The sequence below is a fragment of the Orcinus orca genome, chromosome 4 (genome assembly GCF_937001465.1).
Source record: "Orcinus orca chromosome 4, mOrcOrc1.1, whole genome shotgun sequence".
Classification (NCBI taxonomy): domain Eukaryota; kingdom Metazoa; phylum Chordata; class Mammalia; order Artiodactyla; family Delphinidae; genus Orcinus; species Orcinus orca.
Genome location: NC_064562.1, coordinates 69,292,604 through 69,299,623, shown reverse-complemented (window position 1 = coordinate 69,299,623; position 7,020 = coordinate 69,292,604). Strand labels below are relative to the sequence as shown.

The 7,020-nt window shown below is 36.2% G+C and overlaps 1 pseudogene; it reads right to left on the bottom strand.

Annotated features, from left to right (window-relative positions):
- Window positions 1-1,608: 1,608 nt before the first annotated feature.
- On the bottom strand, window positions 1,609-5,015 carry LOC117200858 (N-acylneuraminate-9-phosphatase-like; annotated as a pseudogene).
- Window positions 5,016-7,020: the final 2,005 nt, after the last annotated feature.

The following is a 7,020-nucleotide window of genomic DNA, read 5'->3' as shown; positions in this document are numbered from 1 at the left end:
TTGTAAAAAAATGTAACATGCAAAGCACAGTAAAGTGAAGTGCAATAAAACATGGTACACCAGTAGATCTTTTTCTGTCATGTTACATTCAACCTATTGTGTCTTTGAATTAAAAATGGCTATTATACATACTTGGATCTTGAATTTTAAAAATCCAGTCTAACAATCATTGCCTTTTGACTGGAGTGTTTAATCCAGTCACATTTAATGTAAATATTGGTAAGATTGGATTCATATCTCCCATTTTCCTTTTTCTTTTCTATATGTCTCATGGGGTTTTGTTGTTATTCCTTTATTCTTCCCTGCCTTATTTTGGGTTAGACAATCTTTTTAGTGTACCATTTTAAATATTCTGAATTTGTATCTTTTTTTTCCTGTTACATCATTTTTTTTAATTTTAAGAAATATTATTCTAAAAAAAATTAATAGTAGGTCTATTCCAAGGTTTCTTAATATCTTCTGTGACAACCCACTCAGAAGGCAGAAAACCACAAAGTTCTTCACTAAGAAACGGTGCAAATGGAATGTAATATTGCATTACTGCACTGTCTAGAATACAAACTGAAGACAAGGAAACTCAATTCTTTCATTCCTCCCCAGATCACTTTTGCTGAAGAACTGCTCACTTAACATCCTAGGTGTTCTTGTGTTGAGATCTGCTCCTATTATCTTGGAGCAATGAACCTTCTCAGGGAGCATAATGAATATGCCATGCCTAGACCTGTCCTGTGGGAGAGCTGAAAGGACAAGCCCTCAGCATCACACATCAGTCCACTAGAGAAATCATGCACAAAACTATTTTTCTGCAAGATTCTCTGACTTAACAATTTTAAAAACAGCTACAATATAATTGAGATCACATGGGCACTGCACCTAGTAGAGCTATACACAAACATTCCCTGTTTACACACATTCAGCTTCAGAGCGACAACACCCTAGACAGTCAAAGGCACAATCACATTTTTAAAAATTAAGAATGAGAAGTAAGCACAACAGGCATATGCACAATGGCAGAGAATCCTGTTCTTGGTAGGATACTTGAAGGAACCATAGCTTTCTCAACAATCTAACATTTTACATTAGTAGTTTCCCATACAACAGTTAAAAAAAACAAAAACCCTACCAAAAAACAATCCAAACATTATTTCTTTTTTCTTTAATTAACCATAGTACTCTAAGTTTGGTTGGTGATATCATGAGACTTTCTAGCTAATGTTCTTGAGAAATTTTTCTAGTTGCAAGATGCCTCACTATGGAGTCATTAATTAGTAAGTTCAAAGCAAACCCTGAAATGGATATAGAAATTTGTGAAACAATCACATAGTTCCCAAAATTTGAAAAACAGATTTAAGGCAGAGGGTAACACCAAAAAGAGCCAGTCAAGTATTAAAAGGCACTCTGGAAATGGTTCATAGCAAAACCTAATTTTCTATTGGTTTTCATCATATGGGTGAAACTATTCAGTCAGTAGGCAACAGACGGGGTGCAGCATGATTAGGCCTCACCAAGGCAATTCCCCTCTGATGTGGCCACAGAAGGAAAATGACTTCTGGTGCCATGTGGCTTGTACTCATCCACAGCAAGACAGACTAGTCCCTCAAACCGCTTGTGTACCTGGGAAAAGATAGTAACAGTACTTCCATAAAAGGTAAAGACTAACAGGAACCTATAAGCTCACTCTGGAAAAATGGGAAAATGTAATGGAAAAGGAGCACCATATGCTGATTTTTACTGGAGGAATTTATTGGTCATGTACACACCATAGGAAAATTACACTACCCCAAAGGTAATGCAGAAAAATTAAATTCATAAGTATACATTCAAGTAGGCAAAAATATGGTACATGTTTTAAAAACAGAAAATACAAAAATAATTTCACTATGAAATATGCTTTGATTTGCATGTGACTTGGTACTTCATATTAACCAGGTCCAACTGCTCTAATAAATCTCTATTATACATATTTTAGAATACCTATTTTTAAAAAATATCTTTTTAAGCCAAAACATAAAATCTACATTTGTGCATCCATATATGTTATCCTCCTTAGTATCTTCATAGATCCAAGATGCTAAAAGATTAATAACATAACTTTTTAAAAAAAATTTCAAGCCACAGATTAACAAATATACTTCAAGTTTTCTGGATTACACTACTAAAAGCAACTTGTATTAATGTACACTGGATTTTCAGATATAAATACCAGTCAATGGTTGGTTGGTCATTACACGACAAGTATAATTATTCTTAGAACTGGGTCATAGTATACAGAATGCCTTAACTTTTCTTAGTTCAAACCCTGTAATTTGACCCTAAAATTCATAAGCGTAACCCTTTCTGTGCTTTAAGCTGACACACTGACTTTGTAGTCTACACTTTGTAAGAGAGCAGGTAACTCTAGCACAGAAGAAACTATATAATGTGGCATGGGGGATGACTTCAATGGCTCCATTCCATTTTTATCTTTCCAGACTGTTGCCTTCAGCCCTGCATTGAGGCCTTCTTGAATATCGGTTTCTAGTGTGTCACCAACCATCACACAGTCCCCAGGCTCTACTCCGAGGAGATCACAGGAGTAATAAAATATGGAAGGTGCTGGTTTCTCCACTTTCTGCTCTCCATCTACAACATTAGCATCAAACTAGGACAGACAGGCACAAGCCTCGATCTCCCTCTGGGTCTGTCTCCATTTGTTAATAAAAGTAGGCAGACATCCTTTTGAAGTTCAGTAAACATGGCTTTGACATCTGCTAGTGTCATATGCTGTAAATATGTAGATTTCCACAGCAAATAACATCCTTCAGTCAGTTTCCTATTGGCTGCACCACCTTTGGTTTCCTGGATTGCTTCCACCCAGTGTAAAGTCCTGAGGTCAGTAATGCATGTATTAGAAGGATGAAAACATTCCTTGCTGAGTTTAATTTGAACTTTGTCACAGATGACTTCAGCCTCTTCTTTGAAATGGTATTTTGATTGTAAGAGCTTTATCACCTCCAACATGCCCTTCCAACTCACCCTGGGCATGTTGATGAGTATGCTGTCCAGGTCGAAGAAGACAGCTCACACCTGGCTCAGCCCCATGCCACTGTTGCCTGCATGGCGCACCAACTCCTGAATTTGTATCTTTTATTACTTTAATGGCTGCTGTAGATATTTCTATATTCATGTTAAATTTATCCTAGTCTCTGTCAGGTCACCGCTAACTTCATTTTGGTAAAAATATAGCAACTTTGCATCTATGTAGCTTCATTTCTTTTCCCCTTTTAATCTGTGCTATCGTTGTGTAGATTATAATATGCATATATTTGACTGTGTATTTATATATCCCAAGTTGGTGTTACAATTATTGCTTTGAATTATCTTTTCAATTAAGAGAAAACATATAACCAATCTTTTATATTTAATACCTTTGGTACTCTTCATTCCGCCCTGTGTATCTAACTTATCATCGGGTGTGTTTCTTTTCAGCCTTAAAAACTTCAGTGTTTCTTACAGGTTAGGTCTATTAGCAACAAATTCTTTCAATTTTTTTTATACCTGAGAATATTTTCATTTTAACTTCATTTCTGAATGAATGTTCCACTTGATATACAATTCTGGGTTTAGTTTCTTTTGTTCCAGCACTTTGACTGTGTCATTCTGTTATCTTCTATCCTCCACCATTTCTGATAAGAAGTCCATTGTTAAACATATTATTGTTCCCTTCTATGTGATGAGTCATTTTCTCTGGCTCCTTTGACGAGTTGTCTTTTATCATTTTGACTGTTGTTTCTAGTTATGGTGCTCTTTTTACTTACCCTACTAGTGATTTGGTGAGCTATTTGCATCTAAATGTTAATGTTTTTAATCAACTTTCAGAAGTTTGGAGGTATTGTTCAAAAATTTTGTCTCCTCTTCTCTTTCTCTCCTCTCCTTTGCCAACTCCCTTTATACATGTTGGAATGCTTGTCATTGTATCACAGGTCTTTAGGGTTCTTCTGCTCATTTTTTCAATCTTTTAAAATTCTTTGTATACTTTCTATTGATATATCTTCAAATAAATGATCTCTGCTACCTCAAATTTGCTGTTGAGTCCATATAATAATTTTTATTTTTAATTCAGTCACACTTTTTAACTCTAGAATTCAAATTTGGTTATTTTTTATAGTCTATATTTCTCTATAGATTATATATATATATTTTTTTTCTGTTGACTCATTTTTAACATTTTTACCTTTAATTCTTTGAGCTTGTCTATTAATTCCTGGCTGGTCTTTGCTAATCTAACATCTAGGCCCATACAGACTCAGTTTCCATTAGCTGCTGATTTTTTCCTTAGTACATTTCACACTCTTCTATTTCTTTGCATGTCTAATAATTTTTGGCTGAAAACTGGACATTTTAGGTAATTTATTATAGCAACTCTAGACTGTGTTTTACATCTAAGGAGTGTTTTTTATTTTATCATCTTGCCCATACTCAAACTGTGGAATCTATTGGCCTGTGATGTAGAGCTATTGGCTGTCTCTGCTCATTTTTTCAAATTCTTTATTTCAATTTTTATCCTGGCTCCCCAGGGGTAGCCTGTCTCTGAATAGCTTAATAGTCAGCTAATGATTTGGACAGAAGTTAACATCACACACTTTGAGTCTATAAGACTTCTACCCTCTGCTAACTGTTCTCTGTGTGAGATGGGAGATATATTCAACATTGCAGCCAGTTCTCAAGTCCCCCTTGGCTTTCACTTTTTGCCATGCTCTCTCAAGTCCACCCTGTGCATGCATCATTTCTGAGTTAGACTGGGATGCTTGGTGTACAGCATGTTTTGATATACTTAGTGGAATGATTACTACAGTCAAGCTAATTAGCATACCCATCTCCTCAGTTTTCCGCGTGTGTGTGTGTTGTATGTGGTGCAAGCACTTGAAATCTACTCTTAGCAAATTTCCAGTAAACACTAGAGTATTAACTATAGTCATCATGTTGTACATTAGGACTCTAGAACTTACTCATTCTACATAACTACAACTTTCTACCCTCTGAGCAACCATCTCCCCATTTTCTCCACCCCCCCCCCCCCCGCCCCTGGTAACCACTGCTCTATTCTCTGCTTCTATGAATGTGATTTTAGACTTCATATATAACTGAGATCATTTTCCAAAAAAGACATACAAAGGGCCAGCAGGTAAATGAAAAGATGCTCATCATCACTAATCATCAAGGAAATGCAAATCAAAACCACAATGGCTTATCACCTCAAATCTGTTAGAAAGGCTAGTATCAAAAGGGTAAAAGATAACAAGTGCTAGTGAAGATGTGAAGAAATGGAAACTCTTTTACACTGTTGGTGGAAATATAAAGTGGTACAGCCTTAATAGAAAACAGTATGGAAGTTCCTCAAAAAATTAAAAATAGAACTACCATACAATTCAGTAATCCCTCTTTTGCATATATATCCAAAGGAAATGAAATCAGTACCTAGAAGAGATATCTGCACTCCTATGTTCATTACAGCATAACTCACAAGAGCCAAGATAAGGAAAAATTCTTGAAGGCAATTAAAAGTGCTACTCTGGTGAACATATGAATGATAAGAAAGTGAAAGAGCCTTACTGACATGGAAAAAGTTTTAGTGTTCTGGACGGAAGATCAAACCAGCCACAGCATCCTCTTAAGACAAAGCCTAAACCAGAGCAAGGCTCTAACACTCTTCAATTCTATGAAGGCTGAGAGAGGTAAGGAAGCTGCAGAAGTCTGAAGCCAGCAGAGGTTGATTCATGAAGTTTAAGGAAAGAAACTGCCTCCATAACATAAAAGTGCAAGGTGAAGCAAGTACTGATGTAGAAGCTGCAGCAAGTTATCCAGAAGATCTAGCTAATTCATGAAGGTGGCTACATTAAGCCAACAGATTTTCAGTGTAGACAAAAGAGACTTATGTTGAGAAAAATGGCATCTAAGACTCATACCTAGAGAGGAGAAGTCAATGTCTAGCTTTAGTTTCAGAGGACAGGCTGACTCTCTTTAGGGGGCAAGACAGCTGGTGACTTTAAGTTGAAGCCAATGCTCATTTACCATTCCAAAAATCCTAGGGCCCTTAAGAATTATGCTAAATTTACTCTTCTTGTACTCTCTATATAAATGGAACAACAAAGCCTGGATGACAGCACATCTCTTTACGACATGGTTTTCTGAGTATTTTAAGCCCACTGTTGAGAACTACTGCTCAGAAAAAAATGATTCCTTTCAAAATACCACAGCTCACTGACAACACACCTGGTCACCCAAGAGCTCTACTGGACATGCACAATGAGATTAATGTTGTTTTCATGCCTCCTAACACAACATCCATTCTGAAGCCCATGGATCAAGGAGTAAGTTTGACTTTCAAGTCTATTAGTTAAGAAATATAGTTCAGGAGGCTATAGCTGCCATAGATAGTGATTCCTCTAATGGATCTGAGGAAAGTAATTCAAAAACCTTCTGGAAAGGATTCAACATTCTAGATGCCATTAAGAACATTCATGATTTGTGGGAAGAGGTCAAAATATAGACATGAACACAGGAGTCTGGAAGAAGTTGATTACAACCCTAATGGATGACTTTGAGTGGTTCAAGACTACAGTGGAGGAACTTAAGATGTGTGGAAATAATAAGAGAACTAGAATCAGAAGTGGAGTCTGAAGATGTGACAATTGCTACAATACCCTAAGAAAACTTTAACAGATCAGGCGTTGCTTCTTAAGGATGAACAAAGAAAGCTGTTTCTTGAAATGGAATTTATACCTGGTGAAGATGTTGGAATGACTGTAGAAATGACAAGACTGTTGAAATAATGACAAAGGATTTAGAATTTTATAGTTGATAAAGCAGCAGCAGGGTTTGAGAGGGCTGACTCCAATTTTGAAAGAAGTTCTACTGTACTTAAAATGCTATCAAACAGCAATGCATGCTACAGAGAAATCATTTGTGAAAGGAAGTCAATAGATGCAGCAGTTGATCATTATTGTCTTTTTTTTTTTTTTTTTAATGGTGGCAGTATGG